A 12,523-nucleotide genomic window follows, 5' to 3' on the forward strand; every position below is an offset into this window, starting at 1 on the left:
GGGCTGTCTGCCTGCACCGCTCCTTGCGCGCCGAGTCCCGAGCCTCGTCCCCCTAAGGGAGCGAGCGGGCTGGGGGCGTGTGCGTGCGTGCGTGTGCAAGACCTCTCTCGCCGAGCGGCGTGCGGGAACTGCGGGACAATGTTGACATAGCCCCAGGAGCCGCCCGGCGCTGGCTGCTTGGCTGGAGGCAGCGGCGGCCGAGCAGGAGGACGCGCCGTGTCCGGCCGGCGCGCCGCGGCGCTGCCTCCCTCGCGGACCCGGCGGCCGGCCTCGGCCCTCCCCGGCCCCGGGTGGCCGCTGCCCTCGGCGCCTCACCCCGCGCGGCCCCCGCGCCAGACGGCCCTCCCCCGGGGCGCGCTCGCAGACCGAGGTAAGAGCTGCGGGAGCGAACAATGTGCCTCTATGGCCGGCTGCGGAGACCTGTTTGCTTTGCGCCTCCGGTCCGGGGGTGGGTGCTGGAGGTGGAGGCGCCGCGGGGTAGTTGGGGGCTCGGCACGCGTCTGTCTCTGCGGGGCCGGGCCGAGGAGGGGGTGCACCCGCGCGCCCCGGGCTGCTGGCCCCCTGCCCTGTCCCCCACCGCGGTGCCGCACAACTCCCGGCTCCGTGCAGTCCGCTGCCCCTTTGGTCTCGGAGCTGGTGCCGCGCTCCGAGGCACTGGTCCCGTTGCCGGGGACCCCGGGGTGGGGGCGGGAGGACGGGGCTCGGGGAGCCGTGCGTGTTTTGATTTCTGAAAAGCTCAGGGTAGGAAGGTGCCGCCTGCCCTTTGGTAGCCAGGTTGGGGCGGGTGTGTGTGAGTGTGTGAAGCGCGCCCTCGGCGGGGCTGCCAGGCCCGAGGTGCGCGGGCCCACGGCGCGGCGGGGGACCCTGAGCCCCGTGGCCCGCAGCCCCCCGCGCCCCGCCCGCCCAGCCGACTCGTCCCGGCTGGGAGTGGAGCCGGGAGGCCGGGCGCTGGGAGCGAGTTCAGGGGAGTGGATGAGTTGTCGCGGGCTGTTTCTTCTCGGTGGGTAGGCTGTATGGAGAGGCGAGGAGGACGGCGGAGCGCAGCTGGCTGTGGCCGGGCCGGCGCGGGGCCTGGGAGCCGTTAGGGGCGGCGGGCGGCCGCTGCCGGGGCGGGAGGGTGGCTGGGCTGGACCCGGCGGGGCCCGGCGGGGCCCGGAGCCTCCCAGGCCCGCAGTGAGAGGGCAGCAGCGGGCCACGCTGGGCCTGCGGGGGAAGTTACGGGGCGTGGGCTCCTGGCGTGACTGTGGAGCAGGGAGCCTGCTAGGTGGTGGTGGTGCGGGGCGGGGCGGGGGAGCCTAGTGGGGAGCGGGGCGCGGAGGCGTGGGAGGAGCACGAGGAAACGGGGACTCCGGGGTCACCGGCGTGGGCGTCTGGATTGGCTGGGACGACCCTGGGGCAGCGGGCGGCAGGCTTGCGAGATGCCTTCGCTTGGGGCCATACGTAAAGTTTGTTCTTTTCTGTCCAGCGGCGGGGTTTGGGTCAGGGGAAGCCGCAGGAAGCTTGAGTGAGTTGCCAAGGTGTCCCCGAGTGGAGACTAAGGAACGTGTGTGTGTGTGTGTGTGTGTGAGGCTGTGTTTATTCCCCGGTCCCCTCAGTGCCCCAGAGCGCCGTTGGAGAGACACGTCCTGCGGAGTCCGTCTTAGCCTTTGCGGTCTTGCAGGGGCTGGTCCTTTCCCCCCTCGCCCCCCGCCCGCCCGCCCGCCGCCCCAGGCCCGCTCGCTCCGTGCTTTCCGATGCCAACTGTGGTGTCTCAGTTGCAGACCGAGGAAATGTTTTCCTCCTGTTTCTTGAGAGGTGTCAGGCTGCTTAGCAGCTTCTCCCAGCAGCCTGGGAGCGTCTGAGCCGCAGCCACCAGCCATATGGTTCCCGTTACAAAGGCCGGGCTCCGAGGCACCCTCCTTCCCACCCCGCCCCCCGTTCTTTGATTTTCTTCTGCATTCTTTGCAGCGCGTGTGCTTCTCCTCTCCCTTCCAGAGGCGTAGAGTCACTAAGGACGTAGTTGGGGCGTTCATTTCCCCGCCAGTGTTTATGTCTGGAGCGGGCCCCACCGAGTTTGCTCTTTGCTCACCTCGAGTTGCACAACGAAGAAAGTCACATCCGTTTGGTAAATAATTACCTGCTGGGGGAACTCAGCTTTGATGGCGGGCAAACCTTAAAGGATAGGCACTAAAGAGGCACCTTGTGCCCATAGCAGAAAAATAGAGTAGTTTTGGGGGGCATCTATGGCACCCTTCCCGGATACGATGGGGGCTGTTTTGACCTAGTAGAGGGAACTTTGTAACTTTAAATTCAGCACGCTAACACTGCTTGAGAAATCCTTGGTAAGAAAAGCTGCTTCTGCTCAGGTGTATTATGGAACTTTCTGCTTTGCCCCCTCCACCCTTCAGTACGTGCAGGCGTGATAGAAGGAATACTGCAGAACAAATGTTCTGTTGTTTAGTTTCTTCAGACATTCCTGATTCTCTTCTTTTGTTGCTTGCCTCTAAAAGAGGTGCCATTTCACATCATTCTGCACAAATTGTTTGAATTAATGCAAGTGTGAATTCTTACCGTTTGAAGGGGATATTAGCATATCAAAGGTTTCTTAGCTTCAGCTCAATTGAGAAAACTTCAGCCTGTCTTCCATTTGCTTCCAAGCGGAGGCCCAAAGGGCAGTGAGAAAAATAGGGAGGTGGATTTAGGCTGTGTTTCTGAACTTTCACTGTTTTGTAATTATGTGAGCCAAAAAACATTGTCTTTTGCTGCGGAGCCCTTGCAAATGGCGAGACAATTATTTTCCATTGATAAATGGTTTGTTCCTAGAAAAAGGGTGACCTTTATATTATATGATAGTCACTGTTGCCTTTTAGGGTCCCTTCAGTGGAAGACAGAGTGAGAAAGCTTTTCCTTCTAACTTAATGCTTTTTCTAGAACCTGCACTTTGTTATGTTAGTAAATGAGAAAGGTTTTTAATTAGTCCTAAAACAAGAGAAATTCTGTGATAAAGGGACAATTATTTCTCCGTGCAGGAAACTTTTATTTTTTATTTACTTGGTAAAGTAATAGGGGGAAAAAGGCAGTGGAGGATGTTGGAAATTAAAGATCCAACATGAAGTTTATTAACACCATGTCTATTGCCAAGTGAAAACTTGGAAAAGGGATCTAAGTGCTAAAGATCCCAAATTTTGTGAATTGTATTTAAATTGAGGGAATTCTGTTTAAATACTGATTTGTTTCAGAATTTTTGTGTTTTGTAAAACACAGTGAACTCTAGTATTCAGCTAAAAGTGGGTTTGTTTGCCCCGCAATGTTTTTGGTTTACTAGCTCTTGGTGTTCTGCATTTGTAGGTTGGTATGCTCTTTGGTTTGCTCCTAACAGCTCACTCTGTCTTGAATGAAGAAAACAGGAAGAATGAGAGGTTGGGTCATTTGGGTCAGTTTGTGAGGACATGTGGATGAAGGGAGAAGACGTTTTCATCTTCAGCTTCTAGGGAAGAATTAGTTTTATTTAAAGATTTTTACAAAATCCAATTTTAAGATCAAAATGCATGTTAAGGAAGGTTTGGGGGATATGTAAACCCTTTTTTTCTTACTAGTTTTACCTTTGATGGTTGGTTTGCTTTTGAAATTGAATTGATATCCTGTCATTGGAGGAGGATTATTTACTAACATTCAGATTTTTTGCTTTTATTTTAATAGTGGTAATTCTATAACAATTTCAGAGGCGAAAAGCCATTATCAATCGTCTGATGTTTTTAGTCCTTAGTTTAATAGGGTGATAATTTTTTTTCAGTTTAAGATGAGGATTTTTAGTGCCATTCAAATAGTATATCATTACCCTGAAATCATCTATGATAGTGTATTTATCTGATTGATTCCTTCACTTGTCTGAGAAGTACTTTAGTGGTTTAAAAAAAAAGCCCACATTGATGTAATTGCTATTATTGCACTTAAGTTGCTGTTAACTAGTCTGCTTTGAATGCTGAGTGTTATAAGGAAAACACATTATCCTTTAGAGCTATTAGTGATAATCTAAAAATTGTCTTGAAAACACCGCTCTTCATTTTATATGATGGTGATCCTGAATTCAGCAAATCTCTAAAGGTGTAAAATGCAGAGGAGAGAAGATTTTTCAACATTTAGATGACAAAATTGGACTACTTAGAGAAAAATTAATGTGTTGTAGAAGCACTTCAGCTGCCATTTTCAATCACTGGGTTACTATGTGTTGGCAACAGAAAACGAATTTAGAAATGCAGATTGCTCTGGGAGCAGGTAGTTGGGGAAATCAGAGTATTGAATCATGTGGGGTAGAACAAACCAATTACTTCAAGTTTTGACTTGAGAATTTCCAATAAATATAATTTTTTCCAGGCTTTTGAGTCTCTGCTTTATTAGTGCCTAACATCAAAGCAGACAACAAAACTTAAAAATGTTATAAAAACGAATGTAAATATACAGATCTCACATGCAGTACTACAAGCCTTAATTTAAGACGAGCAGTTGGAGTTTTTATTGCTGCAATTTCCACAATCAGCAGAAACGTTAACACCAGGCTTCTGGGTGTTTCCTTTCTTGAAATGAGCAAGAGGAGACCTTTAAAACGAAGGTTTACTTAAGGTTAGATCTTTATTTGATCATTATTGAAGCTTTCTGTGTTTCATTAAAATATTTAAAATAGTATTTTAGTGTCCAGAGTAGTATAGGAATGTGGGAAGTGCGATTATTGAGAGGTCATGACTAGAAATCTGCAAACCGTAGTAATAAAATGTTATTGCTTTATTTTCTATAAAAATATTTATTTGACCTAACATTCGTGGATAAATATTCAAATAATAGTCGATTGACAGGTGTAATGTGGAATGAGGAGAGAATTACACTTTCTTCGAAGGTATGGGCAAAACCCCCTGTACCTACCTACGGGAACTAAGTTAACAAGAATCCACACCTCACTTGCCCAGTTGCTATTACTTAAGATCACAGATTAGGTGTCCTTCAATTGCAAATGAAATACAGCTTTGGAAATGGAAGAATTTAGTGTCATGTAAGGTACTTTATTTATAAATATATAATATATATAATTTTTTTTAACCAAAAGTTCCTTGCAAAACTGTAGCACTCTGCCTTTTGATGTTTTCCCTTACTGATTTTGAGTCTGGAAGGGGAGATGTGCGGGATTGATATCTGTTTAGCAGAAAAGTTTCATGCTAAACTAAAGTTCAGTTATTTTCAAGGCAATGTTTTTGGAATTAAACACATCCATTATAAAGAAGTCTCATCAGATTATTTGCGAAAATGCCTACCTAAAAACTTTGCCACCTGATAACTTTGATAAAGCTTTTAAAAAATAGCGACTTGTCCTACTAATCCTGAAAAGGGCATGTCAGTTCCTATGGTTTAAATTTTAGTTGTTACCTAAATGGATAACTGTTTTGTAACAATTTCTAAGAAAGATGAAAACATTTCTATTTCAAAGATAGATTACAATCATAGGTTAGTTAACTTCTCTTTTACATAACTCTAATTATTGTAGCCCCACCCAAATATTCATCACTTCAAATAAATCTTGATTGAAGGTTGAAAGGTTGAAAAGTATTTAATCACTCACATTACTGTAATTAGATGATGTTATCTGAAAAATAAACTGAGAGTATTCTCTTAAAATCTTTTTGCTACTTAAGATGCTCTCAAAGATTGGTCAAGTAGTGATGATTTTTTTTTGATGCTTTAAGAAAAAGCTTGAGGAAATGGTTTGTTTTTGAGCTGGAGATGAATAGCTGCTTATTTGAGCTAAGGCAGTTAAAACCTAAAATAATGATATCTTTCTTGATCTAATGTGAAAACCTTTAGAGGAGTGACTTGGGTGTCTCACCCTAGATTTTATTCAGGACTTTAGTTTGGTGTTTTGAGCATAGTATGTGGGTTTCCTTAAGTATATGTTGTAAACTGTGGAACTCCCTCAGTGTTATTTTGGTGTAAGTTCCAAAGAACTTAAATAAGTTTGTAGAAAAATGGACTTAAAATGTTCATTTTGGTACAAAAGATTTTGAAGTTCATGCATTTTGTTTATAACACACATTTTCCATGAAGATTTTGAGACCCTGCATAGTTTTTTTTAGGTGAGTCATGATGTCATGAGAAAAGGAAAGTCCTGATCAACCAAAGCCATTCTAAAACATCTTTTTTCTAAAAGGTCATTTATCCGGTGCACTGAATGTATGCAGTAATCTGTACACTTTTAAATATATTCTGCTCCAACCATTTAAAAATAGCTATTTCTTAGAAGAAATCTCACTTATTTGGCAAATAAGTATTATCTAAAAAGAAAAATGTGGATCGAATGAAGGAGCCAAGCACTTAGCACCTGCAAGTAAAGTGCAGCTTACAGCAAAATGCTATTGATTGCTTCAGAAGCACAGAGCAAGTTTAAATACAATTTGTTTAATTACAACAAAAATGCAGTTTTATGAAGTAATATAGTTTGTCTTCATAGAGGGTTTTATGCATTGTGTGGTGGTAAGTAAAATCCCATCACAGTTGTATAAATTTGTTCAATTACCAGAACGGCTAAAAGAAAAAAAATCAATTTAGGTTGAAAAGCAACAGAAATTAGATTACCTTGGTTAGTAGGAACTTGCCAGCAGTGTCTAAATTGCTTCATAATATCAAAAGTTACCATGTTTCACAGTGCGAGGATATTGGCGCCTGTCTTAATATGCATACATTTGTTTACTTGCGACTTGTAATGTGAACATTTTTCTCTTTTTGCTTTCCAGTTTTGTCTTCATGGAAGCTATTGCATGAAATAGAAGAAACTATTTCTACTTGCGTATTCTCTTTTATTTTAGAGGTTTGTGTTTAGTAGTTGCTTTTCTGGGTTTCTAGAATTTGCAATCAGTTGACATTTCAGATTAGTGGAATATCAGATGTAATTTTATGGATCAAAAGAAACCTTTATCAAAAGGGATTAACTAGCTTATTATCAGCAACAGAAACACATTTTAGGTATTTTTATTATACTAGGATTGTGTCGCATTTTAAATTTTACATTCTTTTTGGCAGTAAAGTTCCACAGGATCCATGGTAGCAGATAGCTGGGTACCTGTTTTATTGCCACCTTGATGCAGTCTGGCACCCAGATTTACCGAAGTGCAAGAACAGGCACAACCGCTGCTCAGAGCCACCCGGCTGTTTTTGGGTCGTGAAGTCAACTTCCTGGAATTTCTGGGGAAACCAGTTGAAAAGGGAGGACAAATGTCACTTTAAATAGAGATGTTTAAATCAGATTTCTGCCTGAGGGTAAAATTTAGGTCTGTTTTAGCCCGGATGTAATGTCTCCCTCTACAGAGCACAGCATTAATCACTACATGACAAGAAAACTACGCTGAGCAAAACGGGCCCCTGTTGGTCTTGTCATTGATTTTTCCAATCTGCAAGGAGTACGTTGCAAACATAAAAATTCACACGCAGGGATTACACCTTAATCTCTGAATTTCAGTGTTGAAATTAGTTCCCTTAAAAGAAGCCTGTTTAAAGCTGAACAGAGGGCTTTTTTTTCTTTTTCTTTTTGATTATAGACACTACTTTCGTAAAAACCAAAATATTACTGACTCTTTAGGCTAAGCAAAAGTTAACTTCCTGAAATATATGAACTGAACAAGTCTTCATTCCATTTTAAGATGCATTAACTCCAAAAAATTTTTAAAAATAAAACCTGATAGCCAAAAACAAGAGGTAAAAATGAGATATTCTTGGCTATGAGATGGGAGAAGTTGAAAAGATAGTGAACAGTAGACTTTCATCAATTGAAATAAGTATTTTGTTGGAATAAAAACCAAATTCTTCCCTTTTTCTGGTTGAATAACAAAATGTTCAGACATACATAGTGGCAGAGCATATATCATGAGATTCCTAATAAAAAAGGGCTTAGTTTTGCTCTTTCAATTATTAGATAATACACTTTAACCCCTTTCTTGGTAAAATATGTGCAAACATATACATATAGAAGCACAATTTGTATTCTGTTCCTTTTATATATCAATATTTGTTGGTTGTTATTGGCTAAAGAATTAGCACAAGTTCAAAATACATGTGCTAAATCTCTTTTAAAACTGATTTTGAAAATGATAGACTTATTTAATCTTTGTTTTGCTACCAAAAGTGTTTCCTGCCTTTGGACCATGAACTGACTGTACTATCCACACTTTTAATTCTTTTGTAGGTGCTTTTTCATCAGCCCACACCTCAAACTGATTATTGTTCTGAATTTAGATGACAGAATAATCTAACCCCAATTACTGTCAAAAATGGCACTTGGCTACCAGAGGCAGGCTAGGTGACCTTGCTTTTGACTGATGCTTTCTCTTGTGGAGGACAATAGTAGTGTCGTCTATTTATAAAGAGAGCAAAAGAGAATTCTCCATGTTGTTTATGAATTTTCTAATTTTAATGATTTACTGTTAAAATTGTATGTGCTACACTAGCAGTTTTTCATATAATGGGTGAATCATTACAAAATTTTAGATGAAGTCTGTAGCTGATACTATATTTCTGTTTTCTGTAGACTGTTCGCTTAATCAGTTTTCAACTTGAGTTTACATAAAAAAGAATCATGTTAAAAATACTGCTTTCTGTGTCTTTTCTTGAAGCAAAGCATTTCTCTCTGGGATTCTTTCTTTCTTCCACTGGTACCTTCCACACAAAAATTTTATTCCTCTGCATTAAAAGCCTCCCATTTTTTAGTGTTTGCTGCTCTGGTTATTGATTCGACATTACAGAACACATTTCTTAAGTGGCATTTGCTGCACTCATCTTTGTGTTGTTAATCTCAGGGTGTTTGGTGTATTTTAGTTCTTGCAGTTTCTTGCTTCCCTGTGGTTAGTCCGACAGTTTGGAAAACATTAAGTTTAGTGATACTGTTTGCCAGTGTATTTATTCCCATAGAGTCTCATGAAGGCTTAATGTATTAGAAGATATAGTGAATATTGATGTACTGAAGATTTTGTATCTCTTGTTCTCCATTTTAAAAACAATGCTGTTTTCAAATGCTTTATTTTGCTTCATATATATGTAAAACTAAAAGTTATACTAAAATTATGATTTTTAGGCACTTTAGGTTTCACTACAGACCTTTAACTATTTTTGCCCTTTTCAGAGTTCTGTCTGTCCTGAGCAAGGTAATAAATTAAAGGTAAATAAATAAAATAAATCCAAAGTAATAATCCCAGGTAATAAATTAAAAGTAATAAAATAAAATAAATCCAAAGATTGGATGCTTCATCTTGATAGTTCAATAGATGAGTAAGAGGAATGTTCCCCCTTTTTGCTTTTTCTGCTGCAGGTTCTGTGATATCTATGGCCTGCTTGGAAGACACTTTTCACTGGTTTTAGACTACAACCTGGAAATTAAAATATCAGTGAAACAATTTGATTTTTTGCTCTGAAAAAAACTTTAAAATTCTGCTTATTAGTTTTTGCCTTTTATCTTACTTTCTTTGTTTCAGTGGAAACAAGAAATATCACACATCTCTGAATGATATTTCTGTACGTTTTATCATGAAGAGCTTTTACAATTTTCAGTAAGAACCGTAGATTTTGAAAATAACTTTTCATAAGCCTGTCAGTTTATTTATAGCTGAATCAAACTGGATTTACCTCAAATTTTTAGTCACTGTTTACATATTAGCAAGGTGGTGTGTGCGTATTGGAAGGGAGAAATTTTGAGAGGGAAAACAACCAGTATCCAGTACCAATTTGTTCATAACAGAGTCGCTCCCAAGTGACTTTCCATCTTTTGCCCCTTTGTCAGAGGTGTACTACCATATTTGTATCTGGAGAAAGGCATATAGCAGAGGAGGACATTGTGTAAACAGAAATTGAAAACAGATTCTTAAAAAAAATAGGCTAAAGAGCATTTTGCAACCCAGATCGTTTTTTTCTTTTTTGATTGAATTAATAAAATAGATTTTTTTTTTCCCTACAAAAACTCTTCAGGTTTGAGTTAAAATTTTTCAAAATGAGAAGAAAAAACTTAGTTGTTTTTGCATTCATTTAAGATTTATCTTTTATCTTTCACTCTAAATCTATCCCAAGATGCCACCTCTGATTGTTTACTCTGTTCAGAATCCCAGTCAGATACCTAGGCTGGGCAGCTTTGCTTTGGGTGGTCTGGCATTTCAGGCTGGTGCTGTGTAAGCAATGTAGTGTTTTTTCTTTTTTTTGAAACACACTTTGGGTGAGTGTCTTTCTGGTGACTTTGTGAAAAGTCTGTGTATCCTGCCTGCTCAAGCTGCCTTGGTAACTAGAATGGAGCAGAAGAATAAAAATGTTGGCCACAAGTTTTTAAAGAGTAGTTATTTTAATCAGATAATGGCTAAAGAGGGAACAGTACTGGATAGTGTTTCTATAAAATGATCTGCATTTTATAGAGGCAGCTGCCTACATGTTTCAGATATGTTTGCTAACTCTTGTTATTACCTGCAGAGGGAGCTTGTATATGAGATTAAATGATCAAGGCACTATAAACTGATAATTTCCTTTTGAAAGTTTTATTTAATACGATGCTTTACTTGTGTTTGAGAAAAACTGTTCTATGGAAAGTAAGGCACTCTGAATTTTGCCAAATTATAGTGAAATTTAATACATTAAATATCAGGTGTTTAACATTTCTTAAATTCACATATTACAGATGTGCCATTTTGCCTTTTCCTAATAAAATACCTTGAGAGAAAATAAAGTTATCAAATTCATTTTCAAGTTGTGATTTTTTTTATGATTGACTAAAGCTCTGGGAGAATGACCACAGACCTATCTTATTGTTTAACTTACAGTTGTTAGAAGAGAGCTCTCAGCTTTTTAGATAATCTTCCAGATTATATAAACTATTCATGATTACTAATGATGAAGTAAATTGCATACCACTGCCTTTAATTAATGGCTCAAATTAGATGAGTTGCATATGTTCTTTTCTAAAAATAAAAATGATCACTTTAAATTGGGACTATTATTAGTACTTGCAGTAATGGATAGATTAGTGCAGTGACACTCAATGTAGCTACCAGTAAGGACCTAATGTTAAGTGATTTTGGAAACTGCTGACTAACTTGGAAACAAATGCAGGCAAATAGACATCACTTGATTGAAAACTGAATTCTATATATGGCATCTGTCCAGTTGGATTTCTAAGACACTGAAAGCTGAATATTCATATATTTGAGAGTTTTCCTCATAGGTGTTTTAGTAATCAGGGTGATAAGCTTTTAGGAATGTTGAGATCTTTTTCAATGAGCAAAAATTTTCACATTACCTGTATACACTCACTTGTGCCAGGAAACTTAATGATAGGGGTATTATGTTAAATTCTAATTAAAAAATCAATTTCAATCTTTATATGTTTTGGTAAAGTAATGTCATTTCAGAATTTGCTTGCTGGGAGGTTAAAAAATAAAAAAGGAAGATTATCCTCTCAGGCATCCTGGAAAAAGAGATGTAATAGTTACTTCTCTTAGTGTACCAAGGAATGATATAACAAAGAAAAATATTTATTTTGTAAGTTTATTTTAAGAGGCTTTGTGAACAAAATTCATTGTTTTGGGTTTATTTTATTAAACTTTTTTTTTACTTTTCTAATGTAAAAAGTCAGATTGTGATTTACACAGAATAACCTTCTTAACTGAGGGGACTTGTTTAATAGAAAGGTTTATGATACTGGCATGGACTTGTATAAATAGTACTCTGTCAGTGTGGTCCTGTAGTATCTTACCAAGTCTGAGATATTTATGGGGAGTATTTTCATAACAGCATAAGACTTTTAGAAATAACAATGATACCTCAATAGGATTATGATGGCTTGCTTCACAAAGGTATAATAAAAATGCTCCTTTTCTATAGAATTATTGATAGGTATTCTCTAGCATCAGCTTTGTGTCATTGTCTTAAATAGTATGATCAAGAGATATTTACTAGGTCCTATCTATCCTAAATATGATAGGAATAGGAAAAGAATCAAATACTGTAGTTCATTACTTTCCCTCATATACAACTCCCTTCACAGTGACGGAAGGGTTACTGGAGAATTCATTCCAGGAAAATTGTTACGCCAGGCACAGCACTGTCACAGAGTGCATAACTTCTGTGAGGTTACTGGAAAGACACAGCTAGGGTAAGTGCTACTTGGCTTATTTTAAATTGGAAGGTAGACCACTGAATGATTTTTAAAATAGTAAAATCTGTCTCCATTGAAAAGAAAATGTTATTGAGAATTTAATCAAATTGTTCTTGCAGAAGTGTCGGTATTTTATTATATTGGGGATGTTTATGACAAAGAAATTAATTGGTAACTGCTCTTCGGTTTAAAATAACCCTGACATTCTTTGTAAATTATCAAGGAAATTTAAATAAAATATTCTTGAATTAATAAAAAATATTTATGATATAACAGTGAATTTCATTCACATGTGTCTAATAGTAAATATATATAAATTGTTTCTGCATCTATTGGATATTATAATTTTTATAAATTATATATTATGAATACACTATATTT

General features: G+C 39.6%; 1 protein-coding gene across 14 annotated transcripts in view; it reads left to right on the plus strand.

The window, feature by feature from the left end:
- The window catches only part of ADGRL2 (adhesion G protein-coupled receptor L2), a 206,292-nt gene that overhangs the window by 1,517 nt on the left and 192,252 nt on the right, over positions 1-12,523 (plus strand). For 10 of the 14 annotated variants that reach the window (XM_062191628.1, XM_062191613.1, XM_062191620.1 and 7 more), the window contains exon 1: positions 293-370. The exons of 3 other annotated variants lie outside the window; for them this stretch is intronic. The gene's annotated coding sequence lies outside the window, so the exon portion shown is untranslated. Of the gene's footprint in view, positions 1-292; positions 371-6,755; positions 6,830-12,523 lie in introns of those variants that run through there. One more of the 14 variants, XM_062191618.1, reaches the window with a different exon arrangement.

Source organism: Lepus europaeus, chromosome 5 (genome assembly GCF_033115175.1).
Source record: "Lepus europaeus isolate LE1 chromosome 5, mLepTim1.pri, whole genome shotgun sequence".
Taxonomy (NCBI): domain Eukaryota; kingdom Metazoa; phylum Chordata; class Mammalia; order Lagomorpha; family Leporidae; genus Lepus; species Lepus europaeus.